Source organism: Sceloporus occidentalis, unplaced genomic scaffold, assembly GCF_023333645.1.
Source record: "Sceloporus occidentalis isolate IW3139 unplaced genomic scaffold, rSceOcc1.0.p SCAF_6, whole genome shotgun sequence".
Lineage (NCBI taxonomy): Eukaryota > Metazoa > Chordata > Lepidosauria > Squamata > Phrynosomatidae > Sceloporus > Sceloporus occidentalis.
In genome coordinates, this window is record NW_028316986.1 from 126,369,677 (window position 1) to 126,383,715 (window position 14,039).

At 37.5% G+C, this 14,039-nt stretch overlaps 1 protein-coding gene and 1 long non-coding RNA gene across 2 annotated transcripts in view; one reads left to right on the plus strand and one right to left on the minus strand.

Annotated features, from left to right (window-relative positions):
- The window catches only part of LOC149311380 (potassium voltage-gated channel subfamily KQT member 5-like), a 411,580-nt gene that overhangs the window by 355,895 nt on the left and 41,646 nt on the right, over positions 1–14,039 (minus strand). The gene's annotated exons all lie outside the window — the stretch shown is intronic.
- LOC149311382 (uncharacterized) overlaps positions 1–14,039 on the plus strand; it is a 64,432-nt gene that overhangs the window by 44,949 nt on the left and 5,444 nt on the right. The window contains exon 2 of the long non-coding RNA XR_016281632.1: positions 8,383–8,458. This is a non-coding gene — a long non-coding RNA (uncharacterized LOC149311382). The remainder of the gene's footprint in view (positions 1–8,382; positions 8,459–14,039) is intronic.

Here is a 14,039-nt window from a genome sequence, read left to right on the forward strand (position 1 = left end):
AACATCTCGGTAGCTCATTGCGGTCAATTATTTTGTGCTTGGTTATTTTAGACTTTATAAAGATAACAAAAATAGGATTCTTTTACAACAAATGCAGAACATTTAGCATGTTACAGTCATCACGTTTACATATACATCACAAGATGACAAATAATATAATCATAGTCTTCAGGTATGGTAAGACTATTTAAGAACGTACAAAAATTAACTGAGCTTTAAATAGTGCAACACACAGTCCCTTTTGAAGGAAATGTATCTCCTATGGCTTGCACATTCATAAATACAAGTGATACCTAAATTGGCAATTTACATACCACCAAAGAAAGACCTACTTATGCAAATAGGAAAAGTTGAAGAAATAAAGCAAATCTGTAATAAATGAATGAATTTCTTTTTCATCATTGTCCTTTTCCATTGTGATTCCTTGGATAAATGGGGAAAATACTGGTGTGGATTGGCAGGGACAAAGAGTCTGTCATTGAGAGAAGAGGAATTATGTGTATGAGCAGTTTACTGGAATCCCAGAACAGATGCTATCTATTTTCAAAGCTTAGTAGGAAATAACAAAGCTTTGTTCCATGATTATATGCCACTAGTCAATTTAAATCAAAGCCAAGATTTTGGAAATTCTGTAACAATGCAAGGTATTCACATTCAGTATATTGCACACCACATAAAAAAGACAATTATCAAATTCTTTCATCACACATATGAACAAACATTTGCACTTTTGTATTATGTCTTGACTATAAAGTTGGTTTGGATACATAATGATTTTCCCTATCTCCCAAGAATATTTGTGCTACAATATAAATGATCTCTGAACCATAAGTATTATCATAACACAATGTATTTCCATTTAGATAGTGTGCCATTTGCTTTTACAAGAATGAGGAAAAGAAATTTTTTCATAAGTGAAACAGTGAAGTTCATGAAAACACATTTCAGTCTTGTTACATGATTCAATGTTTGTATGCCAGCGAGCTGGCCTAAAGAGAGTCAGCATAGTGTACTGGTTTGAACACTGGACTATGAGTCTGGAGAGCAGGGTTCAAATCCCTGCTCAGCCATTAAAACCTACTGGGTGACCTTGGGCAAGTTTCACTTTCTCAGCCTCAGAGGAAGGCAAAGGCAAACTCTCCTCTAAACAAATCTTGCCAGGAAAGCCCCATGATACGGTTGGTTTAGGGTCACAATAAGTCAGAAAAAACTTGAAAGCACACAACAACACTAGCAATTTGGATTAAAGGTATCTATATTGTCTATACCTATAACTATACATATCTATGTCTAACTTTTTTGAAATAATTGTGTCTAATCTGTTTCATATCACATAGGGAAGGGGCTGCATTCCCACTTTTCATTTCAAGTGAAATCAACAACCAAATGAATGTCTTCAGAAACAAAAAAAATTGAAATATTTTCTTTAAAAAAATAAGAACGCTACTGCAATAGCTTTAATATTGTATGCGCTTGCATGCTGTGGAAGGACTATAACATTACAAGTCATTTTAAAAATGAAAAAGGCTGCAGATATTAACTGCTCTCTCCAATTACAGTTGCTGCAAATTACATATTTGTTTTATTTTTTCAGGCTTGTTTCCATCTTTCAAGCAACCATCAATATTTAATTCACCTTCTCTTAATTAAAAATGGATGTTTCCCCCATTATTTCACATTTTTAGTGGCTGAAAAACAACTGTTTAAAAGGTTTTGACAGTCTGTAATTGTTTTCTCCCACTGAAATATGCAGACTCTAAAATCATATGCCAAAAGCCTTGATACTGCATACATTTCTGGGGTTTTAACCAATTCTAATAATCATATTCTTGTTACATTACATTTTGCACTACAGTGGACCCTTGTTATACGCTGGGGTTTGGTTCCAAGATCCCCCGTGTATAACAAAATCCGTGTATGCTCAAGTCCCATTAAATATAATGATATAGCAAAATGGTGTCCCTTATAAAAAATGGAAAATCAAGGTAAATTTATACTTTTTTTGAACATTTTCAAACTGTGTATGCTTGAATCCGTGTATAAAAAATCCGTGTATAAGAAGGGCCAACTGTACATTGTAAGAAACAAGTCTAGTGTCCAAAAAATACCTCACGTGGTTGGCTCTAGTTATGCTTTGGGCAGCCTTAAACTCACCAGAATACAAATCATGATGACTACTTTGAGTTAACTGTCTCTACTCTAACAACATTATCACACAGTGTTGTTATACCATTACAAGTAGGTTAATCTCACCTTTGCCTCAACCTTATCACACAACTTAATAGCTATCCTAGTTTTGTTGCACTATAGAGTCACTGGAAATTTAATTTTTGTGTTTGTTGGGGAAAATTTGTTGAAACCTTTTCTGCTATGGTTCAGTAACCTGTGCAAACATCTCATTCTACTTTATTATGAAAAGGACTGAATAGAGCAGTGTGACTGTGGTTTGGGTTTGCCTGTCTTGGAAATTCCTAATGAAATCTCTGGCAGGGAAGCCTCAGACTACTTCCAGTGCTTGGGTGGGAGGGCAAGACTTTCCAAGAGAATAGCTGTGCTTCCAGATCTGTTTTCTATGCTCTTTTAAAACTGTTTTTAGCTACTGTATATACTCAATTATAAGAAAATAAATGTATGCCCCCAAATTGACCCTAAAATCTTGGGTCAACTTATATATGGGTCAATAACTAGTACGGCTTAGAAAGGTCCTAAAATAAGCAAGCCTGATGCCCCACTCTTGGAAACAACCATCCTCAAAATACAGCTGAACATTTGTCATTTTTTGTTTGTTCATGTATAACTTGTGGGTTTTGCTATTTTACAATATCCCCATCTTTTTTGTACATCTAAGGAATCTTCTATTGCCTGCAAAATCTGGGATATCTGCTGCTGCTATAGAAAAATTAATGTTCAAGCTTTGGAATTTTTCCCATTTATTAAAAAAATGTGTCTGGCTGAATAAGATATAGTAACCACCTACCCACATGCTCTTTTTGTCCATTTGTTTGATTTGGAAAAATTTCCAGGAATGTAGTGTCACAGAGCTTGGAATGTTGCTACAGACAATCATTGTCATACCAGTAATACAGCTTTAAAAGATGTGTCCATGTTTTTAAATTGCTGTTGAGACAGTGATGTTGTTTCAATGCTATTTTGTCTTACTGTTCTTAACAGTTACATCTGCAAAGCTGTTGTTGATGGCATCAGCAGTCCCATTAAATAATTCATTTTCCTGATTCACATCCCATTAATACTTGTTAAGGCATGTATTCGTGACATGACTGGAATGACATGACTGTAAAACACTGTATAAGTTTGAATTCAGCAGGTCTCCAAAATGTTATATACCGAACAGTGACTCACTACCAGAATGTAGTCAGGGCCATTCTTAAAAGAGCACACATGTTCTCATGGTAAAATAGTTAAGTAAATCATAGTTTTTTGTGGGTTTTTCGGGCTATGTGGCCATGAAAAACTCACAAAAAGCTATGGATGCTGGCCATGAAAGCCTTCGACTTCACAGTTAAGTAAATCTATTCTAACATTCTAGCTTCATGGTGCCCTACGGTCATGGCCAAAATTTTCCACTTAGCAAGAGTAGAATCAGTACATTTATTTGGCTAAGGTGCAGACCTTGGAAAAGTAACTTTTTGGGCAACTCCAAGAATCCTCCACTAGCATGCTCAGTGGCTGTGCTGTTTGGGAGATTCTGAGAGCAATGTGAAGGCGAACAAGGCATGTGTTCTAGAAGCAAAATGAGGTATATGAAGTTATAAAAAGTGTACGGTTGGCTCTCCATATCGATGGATTTCTTATCCATGGATTCAACCATCCACAGTTTGAAAATATTTTAAAATACATCAATTCCAAAAAGCAAACGTTCATTTTGCCATTTCATATAAGGGATGTCATTTTACTACACCATTGTATATAAGACTTGATCATCCATGGATTTTGGTATCCATGGAGTGTACCGGAACCAAACCTCAGCAGCTACCAAGGGTCCACTGTATTCTATTTATTTATGACTACTGCTTTGATAGCAGTACATGCTCAAACCTCTCTCAGCAAAGAGTAACCGGAAAAGAGTCAGAAAGATTACAAATCAAAGTTGGCTAGCAGCTTGAATAATACTCTACTTCAAAACTTTTGTTGCTTACTGTAATGCTTTCATTTTCAGGTCAGTAAAGAGTTTATTATCAAGTACCCAGTTGTTGCTTTTGCTGATCATTCTAAAAAAAAAAAAAAATACAGTGAAAGCACAGCGAAGGTGTGAAACTTTGGTCTCTACTCCAAATTTCTGTAGAATGTATCCTTGTTCTTGTTTAGAGATATTATGTCTGTCAGAATCAAAATCCTTTATAGATGCCTCAGGTGAGGGAAGGATGGGGCAATGATGGGAAAGTGGGAGTTTACAAGACTAAGGACTTTATCACATGGGGACATAACTGCTTCTATCCCAAAAATGATTAAAGTGTTGGCATCCCAGTAAAGCAAGCCAATTCAGTAATGCTTATCACACAGAGAGCACAACAAAGGGTTAAAAGCACATTACTTAGGCAAGAAAGTGTGTCGAAAGTGAATTTGGATTTCAGATGGATGAAGACAAATCCCTGTTGCTAGCTTGGAAATAACTTTTTTGTGCATGCTCCAAACTGTCCTTTTCACAAGTGCATACACACACATGCTCCAGAGGGGAAGGAAATAGGGAGGAAAATCCTCTTTGCTGCAGAAGCTGTTTCAGAGGAAGGAAGGCTGAAGTTTCCCTTTGCAAACTCCCATAAAACCACACACACACACACATTAGAGAGAAAGAGGAGGTGGCTGCTCAGTAAACCTGCCTAATTCCAGTGAGGGCTGAAAGTCCCAGATGCCCTCCTCTTCCAGGACATGTCCTCCATTTCTCCCTCCTGTACAAGAGGAATTCCAAAACGTCCTCTGCCTTCTCTCACCAGCTGTTCCCTGCTGCAGGGATGGGAGAGCAGCCATGTGAGGGAAAAAGAAGTGTGTGTTGTGTGTGTGGCTTTCTCCCTCTTCTTGGCACAGCAATGAACGCTGGGAAATCTGGGAACAGGGAGGAACAGGGACTTGGTTTTCAGACTGCTGCAATTATGTGAAGAGAGTGGATTCACAAATGAAATGAAAATGCAAATACAGTAGTTTTGCGAAAATGCTTATTTCCTGATTTACCTCACTTTCTGTCTGGAGTCTGAGCAGTTTGCACACAGTGTCATCTAAAAAGCAAATGCAAAATTGTCCCTAATGCCCTGGATGACCCTGCATTTTGACCAGTTTAACCTTCCAATTTTCTAAGAGTCCAAAGAGTCAGTAGTAACTTGATCACTGGACTATGACTCTGGAGATCAAGGTTCAATTCTCCACTCAGCTATGGAAGCCCATTGCGTGACCTTGGGTGACTGAAACATACTCAGCCCCAGAAAACCCCTTAGGGTTGTCTTAAGTTGAAAATGACTTGAAGGCACACAACCACAACAAGGGTGACCTAGCCAAGAGGAAAGCTCCCTGCCCAACCTTTGCCACATATGTAGATGCCTCATACATATGGTTCAACATGGCCAGAACTGGATGGCTGACGGGCAAAGACTTGTTGGGGCAGACAGAAGAAGATGCTTTCCTGCAATCCATCCTTGGTTCAGGAAAATTTTATGAAAAATGGCTCAATTCAATACAAAATATCTTCATCTACATCTGAACCTGATGATGAGCAATACTAATGTCAGTGGGAACCCTAGAGGCAATGGTGTGCCAACTTCAATAAGAGAAACCAGACTTCTAAGTAAATATTACGGGTCATGGTGGTATGGGCAGTTCTATCTATCCATTGATCCATTCAATATACCTTAGTCATAAGAGCTCAGGAGACCTAACAATCTGGAACCCTCCCCCCTGCATAAAGCAAATAATGTGTAAGCTTGAGCCCCATTATATACAATGGGGCTCATGCTTGCTGTGCGGCGGCACGCATCATTTACGAGCCCAATTGGATATAATATATATATTATATATATATATTATATAATTATATAATATATATAAGCCCTCCTCCCAACCGCCATCTTGAGGGGGAGAGAAGCAGGCCAGCAACAACAGGCCTCTGCCTGCTAAGAAGACAAGCCCTCCTCCCGACCACCATCTTGCTTGTCTTTACTGCATGTTGTTCGATTTTTATTGGTTTTTGTGAGGTTGTTTTTATGATGTGTAAGTTTTAAATGATTCTGTGAACCACTTTGATCACCTTGGAAAAGCAGTATAAAAATAAAGCATATTATTGTTATTATTATTATTATTATTATTATGGGGCTCATGCTTGCTGTGTGGTTATGTGCGTGCGCAGGGCGTGCACGCATTTCCTAGGCAGCTTCAGTGTATGCTGAAAGCCGCCTATAAGGAGCCCGCGTATGGTGTGGGCTCACTGTATATAAAATTGCTATGAACACACAAACACACCACATATACCTAAAACCACAAATTTCAAATAATGAAAATAATAATAAATATATTTAAAATTACAATAAAATTGATAGAATAATAATCAGTAAAAGGCTATTTCTTTTGTTTTTACTGAACAATTTATCTGTGCTTTTTTTTTTAAGGTAAGTAATTTCACTCAGTAACTCTTTCTGGCTTCTATTTATGTATTGTGTTGTATTGTATTATACACACACACACCACCACCACCACCACTACCTTTTCCCCAATACAGGACTTAAGAGCTTATGTGACACATCAGAGAATACAGCTAAAATTGATGATGATATTTTATAAGCACAAAAAATATTAAACTATCATTTCAAAAACAGAATTAAATTAAAAGAGTTTAAACCATGGAAAACATAACAAATAAGGGGGGGAAAGCAGCATTCCTCATTAAAAAAAACAAGCCCTTCTGCATCAACGAGAGCAAGGAACCTTTCTCAATAGCAAGGCCACAGCCTGCCAGTCTGAGAAGAGCCTCTGTGATCTTTTAAGATCTTATTAGAGCTTGTTCATGCTTTCTGAACCATGCTTCCAGGGTAAGGGCAAGCACACTGCTATGGCTACATCTGTACTGTAGAAATAATGCAGTTATTATTTCTAATGCAGTGATGGCTGGGCAGGCATTACAGTGGAATTGGGATCTTTGTAATCATGTTAAGGAGTTTCAGATGATTAAGCATACTGACCAGTCCATGACAGGGACTAGGTACCAGGTACACCACCAAATATTAGACAGCACAAGACATGTATATGGTCTCTACCTAAGGTCACTCTCCCCCGATGTTCATCTAACATGCAGCCATTAATTAGGCCACTTGTACCCCTTATCTGTTTTGTAACCATTTTGAACAAAAACTTACAGAGGGTTAATCAATGAGACTTTTTGTCTCATGAGGTCATATTCTATACCTACCCTTTTGAATTCAGAATAAAGTGCCTTGTCAGTAAATGTAAATTTGTATGTTCTTATGAAGATGTTTGGAAAGAGAATATGCCAACCTTATACTGCCATATGGAATAAACAATAGTAGAGGTGGGAGACAAGACAGATGGACCAACATACCTAAGAGAATTAAATTGCTCTAGTTCACCATATGGTTGGATTTTACTTTAAAAAGAGAGGGAACTCTCTATCACCACTCATTCATGAGCCTTTCTTCCAGTCAGTTCTCACTTCATTGCACTGCAATCAATATCAGTTTAAACAGAAGTTACTGAATGTGTATTTATTATTGTATGCTTGGTAACTATTATACATACTAAATGTGCATAAATATGTTTCTTTGGCCTAAATCTAAGAGTTTAGCTAGCTATGTAAACAGTACCAGGGCCACTGTATACATTAGCAGGGCTACTGCTACTGTTATACAATTGTCCTCTCTGTATAACAAAATTTCAGCTAGTAAGTGAGGGCTGTTTTTTCTTATTGTTTTGTTCATTTCCAACTGTAAAGTTTAGATTTTTTTTAAAAAAATAATCAAATCCAGATCAGGGATAACTTAGTTTTATTTCTTTATACATATATGCACACATGAAAATACACAACCCACACACCCACAGAAAGTTGTGGTGACAACAGGTAGCATTTTAGAACAATGTCAAACTTTCTGACTCTCTTCCAGAAAGACTAATGTTACCCTAATAAATACAGTACAATAACCTGTTATGCTAATATCCCAGTTTGTTTAAAGTCTTACAATGGTTACTATGACTCTTGTTTATATTCCTTTGGTAATGCTAGAAATAGATGAGGAATTATTGGAAGGAGGGACTATAAAGCTGGTGTAGATGGTGGGGAATGCTGAAGAAAAGTGAACAGCTTAAAAGGAAATACAAACAGATTATTTTACTGCAGGACATTAATTTACATAATGTTTTAAAATCTAGATTGCACTTGAAGACTACTGTGCAACTAATGAAAGGTGTTACTGAATATAGAAAAAGAAGAAAATATTATCTTCAGGTATGATCTACTTACATTAAGTACGCTAAGTACATTATATAAAACCATGAAGGTTAAATTACTTTCATAAATAATAATAATAATAATAATAATAATAATAATAATAATAATTATTATTATTAACAGGCAATGGGGGGAAAAAACCTCCTTTCCACAAAACATAGTCAGTTGGTCATTCAAAGATTAACGAATTCAAACATTTACTTCATTAAAAATCTACTGTCAAAATTGTGAAAACCCCTCAGACACATCCAGAACAATTGTTCTGATTTTTAAGTGTTCCAGTCAAATGCTTGAAAGCCTTCATGGCATTTTGGACTGTTCAATATGAAAAGCCCAAGGGATTTTTTGTGTCACAATTCTCTCCCTTCACTGTTAATTTCTGAGCATCTTCCCAGCTCTAATTTTTGAGATGGAAACTGGTGGTAAGCAGATGACTGAGGGATTGTTTCCACACCAGTGATGCCCTACACAGTTTTAATCACAAGCTCTTTGACAGTAGGGTCACCATATTCCACTTTCACAAATCTGGGCATCTATTTTTGCATGTTACACAAGTCATCGTAATTATAAATATTGCCCTGATTTGCATTCTAATTATACCAATTCAGCACATAAATTGTGAAGGATAGAACCATTTGCCTTAACTGTGAGATGATCCTTTACAGGAAGGTTGTGTGTGTGTTATGTGCCTTCAAGTCATTTCCAATTTATGGTGACCCTATCATAGGGTTTTCTAGGCTAGATTTGTTCAAATGAGGTTTGCTGTAGCCATCCACTGAGGCTGAGAGTATGTGACTTGCCCAAGCTCACCCAGTGGATTTCATGGCCAAGCAATGATTCGAACACTAGTCTCTAGAGTTGTAGTCCCACATTCAAACCTCTACACCACATTGGCTAGATCCTGGTATTCAGGAGTCTGGACAGGCCCAGTCTTAATGGCTTTCTTTAACAGGACACCCAAATCCTCTTGCTGAAACAGAATTATTTTTATGGGGGTGGGGGACACCCCAAAGGAGAAATTTAAATATGTAAATTATAAAGTGATGCATTATATAGTTATTGCAGCAAGACTGTTTTATACCCACAATTGGAACATTTATCACCTTCCTACAGAACAAGAGTGGACTATTAAAGTCCTTGAATTGGTCGAGATGGAAAAAATGGACAAAATGTCATTGAATTGGTCGAGATAGACAAAATTTTGGGCAAAGAAAAATCATTGAATTATTATTATTATTATTATTATTATTATTATTATTATTATTATTGAGAATTATTTCTGTCTTACATGAAGAAGAAAGATCCTGGTTGTGGAAACTGAATGTGATTTTGTTTAACCATTTAGGTAGGAAGTAACATAAACAGTATATAGCATTACTGAGAAATCATATATACCAAGAGTTATTTTTTTTTCCAGGCTTGGGAAGTGGGAAGTCAAGTATAGTCTGTGTCAGTTGTGATAAGTGAAGTTGTTTTTAAAGGGAGGGAGTGGGTTGGACAGGAGATTGGGGTTAATACATTTTAGCTTGGTTTGGGGTATAATTTTTTTATATAGTTTAGAACAGGATTGTGTTGTGGTGTTTAATTCAATGGTTGTGGCTTAAAAAAGTTCATCCTCCAAGAAAGAGGACCAGGTAGAGAGTTCATTTGGAACAGATAGCCAGGAGGTTACAACCACTGCCATCGAGTACCTGATGCAATTCCAGTAATCCAGCAATAACCATAATCCCAGTCCTGTCCACTGCCACAACAAAAATTCCTCCAGTATCAGATTTCCACCTGACCTTAGAGTCAGTGGGGGCACATTATGCTCAAACCATCTCACCAAAATGAAGGTCCCATTAACTATAGGGCTGCTATTCATCAGGGACATTTATTTTCTCCACTTGCCTTATACATTAAAGGATAAAAAATGAAAATTTGTGTTCTCAGTTGTATAAGGGAGATTTAAAAATCTCAGAAGTTATGAAGCAGACAAGAGCTGATTTTCTCATTAAAAATAAGTGAAGTTCTCATATTTCTGAGCAGATATGCATAAGACTATACTGTAAGAGAATGTGACATAGCATGTATAATGCAGCATTTACTATCTGGTATATTTACAAAATGTAAAAATAAAAATGTTGCAGTTTTATTCAAATAATAATTACACATATACCCTGTATTAGAGACATAATTCCAAATTTATCCAGTATAACATCTTTGCTTTTGCCATCTGAGAAAATAGGAGAAAATAAATAAAATGTGAATTTAAAAATAGGAAGGAAACATCTGGAAGGGAAACATTTTCCTCCCTGATTTTTCCTAGATATTACTTTGCCTTCATTTCTTCAGTATACAGCTCTGAATCCTCAAAAAACATTCTCATATCCTTATTGATCTGAAAATTTCACAATATACTGTATATGCTTTGTAGTGTGCCCTGTATTGATTAATGAGTCATACCATGAAATTTTAATTTCACCTCTTCTTACTGAATGCCTCAAATACCTTACAGTCACCTTGTGAAATGTCCTTGTCCTCTTATGTGAATAAAGGGCTACTGGCCAACAATAAGTTCATATCGCGCAACTCTGAGATGATAATTTCAGGATTGGTGTTTCATTTGTATTAATGAAGAGACACCTAAAAATTAATCTCTTCTAACTATACACCTCCAATGCAAGCACTGAGAAGTTGTGAGCTTTTCCCCGCCTATGGCATAAACTTCTAGGAAGGTAGATGTGCTTGTTGTTATTGCTGCTGCAACAGACTGAGAATCTCTCTGGCATTCTAAAGACTAACAAATTTTATCTAGCATACATTTTCTGGACTGCAGTTCATGAAATCTAATGCCAAATAAAACTTTCTTTTTCTTCTTCTTCAAGGTGTCACTAGACCCTTTGTTATTGTTTTTGTAGCATGTACCTTGTGTCAGACTTGGATAAAGTTCTAGGCTTCTCCAAGGCTTCCTTTGACTGACAAGTGTTACTGCTATAGCTTTATTGATGGTATATGATGAAGCAGATGATACACAGCAGAGGAGCCTTCCAACCCTTTCACTGATAGGGTCCAGCATCCCCTCACAGCCAAGAGCAGAATTGGGCCCCCAAACAAGTTCTACCCAGACTTATTCCTTGGCCAGCAATAAAATAAAATAAAATCCTCATTGTTGGACATATAGGGAACCTTAAGGGTGGGGTGCACCCTGCCAAAGTAAAGCTAGTGGAAGATGGGCTTGTAAGGGTTACATTGTGAAGAAACACACAAAGAAAATTAAATTTTGCAAGCATAACTCATATGCCCCAGTAGCTAGGAGAAATATGCAAGCAGGTTAGCTAAAAATTCACTTTCAAGTTGGTTCTCGGCTTTCATAACTTTTTCCAGACTCAAACTAAAAAATGAAGACAAAAAGTAGCCAACAAGGTCACTAACAGAAATTAACTCTTTCATGCGACTGGGCAGCTATGCTCATAATGCTAACAAGGACTCTACAATCCATCTGCCTGGTGGCAGAAACTGAACTCTTTATAGCATGTTTCACTTGCATTCACAATGTGGTAGGGGAGGCTTTTTTGCTGCACTGGGTTCACACATCTCAAGACAGAAATTGACATGTGTACCTAAATCTTTGTCACCTTATCTAAAGGAGTTATAGGTGCTTTACAGACCGCACGGCTCCTCCACACAGCAAAAAGAAACCGCAAAAAGCGGCTTCCTCTTGCGGCGCCGTTGTGATGTTGCAAGGCGCCAATGGCGCCCTTGCGGCATCATAAGGGTGCCAAGACATGCGGACGCTAGGCGTCCGTCACGTCAAAATGGCAGCGACCATCTGTATAGGGTGCCACCATTTTGACGCCCTCGTTACATGCAAGGGCAAGGCGCATCAGGAAGTGCCACCCCTCGCGCATAATGACAGCACCCAATAGGGCATGTCAGGAACGTGCCATAGTTACATATCAAGAGTCCTTTTGAAAATGTCAAAATGTTATTGATTACTTGTTTGTGCATGTGCGTAGCGTGTGTGTGTGTGTTTGAATGAGTGAGGAAGAGCAATGGGAGATTGAACACAATCTTCTCACACTCTATCCCAGGGGTAGACAACCTTTTTGAGTCGGGGGCCAGGTTGCTGTCCCTCAGACAACTGAGGGGCTGAAGCTGGGGGGTGGAGCTTCCACCCTCCAGGGGTGGAGCCACATGCCGGGGGTGGAGCTTCCATCCTCCGGGGGTGGAGCCACATGCCAGGGTGGAGCTTCCACCCTCCAGGGTCGGAGCCACACACTGGGCGTGGAGCTTCCACCGAAGCATCATCATCATCATCATCATCACCACTATCATTGTTACAGCAGACCTTTATTACAGCACTTTGGAAAGTCACACTGTCTCACCTTCATAAATAATAAAAATAATGAAATGAAATAAAAAGCAATAATAAAAATAATGAAATACAATAAAAAGCAATAATAAAAATAATGAAATAAAAAAAACAAAAATAAGTGTTATATATTTTTAAAAATTAATGAAAAAAAACCCATGACAGACCTGAAATGACTCACCTTTCCACCTCCTCCCCCTCTTTCTCATTGAGAGGGGATTTTGCAGAAAGAACACCCAGGGCAAGTAGTAGTAGTAATAATAATAATAATAATAATAATGTTACAAGCAAGGAAATTACTAAAATGCAATTGAAAATAAACTGCAGCAAGCATGCACACTGTGTCAACCCAGAAAAGCCACAAGTTGGTGAGCGGGCATTTTGCAGAAAGAACACCCAGGGCAAGTAGTAGTAATAATAATAATAATTGAAATGCGACAAGTTAGAGAACAATCGGTGGCAGGACTGCGCAGGGGCCAGCAGGAAGGCCTTGGCGGGCCGGATCCGGCCCGCGGGCCGCAGGTTGCCAACCCCTGCTCTATCCTATTCCTAAATAGCTAGTGGGTTGTAGCCTGCCTTTACCAGACATTTAAAATATTTATTGATGTTAATTCTTGTTGCATACCATTTTTATGATTACAATTAATTATATGCCTATTTGCTTAATTTACTACAAGAAAGAAATCAGTATTCCACAAATATGATTTTGCAGCATATATATATATATATATATAAACTGCATAATCATGAAATCTTTATATGCAAGTCTAAAGGTTTAGCAATAGAATTATCCAAACCGATTTATCCACTATGAGCACACTTTCATGCATTGCCACATTCATTAATATGCAATAAAATACCACAAAACAATGAAAATGTCTATTTCCATTTGTTCTCTAACTTGTCGCATTTCAATAGTACTACATCTCACACTGTCCCATAACAATTCTCTATTGAAAAGTTGTCCTCATTCCTCCATCGTTCAGCAATTTCTAGCCTAGCAGCCAGTACATTCAGAAATCAAAAATATTTCAAAACCCAAAACTTTTTCATGGGTGGCTGAGAAAGTAACACTTTGCTTTCTAATGTTTCACTGTACACAAACTTTGTTTCATTCACAAAATTATTACAAAGATTGTATAAAATTACCTCCAAGCTATGTGTATAAAGTGTATACGAAACATAAATGATTTCTATGTTTAGACATGGTTCCCACCTCTGAGA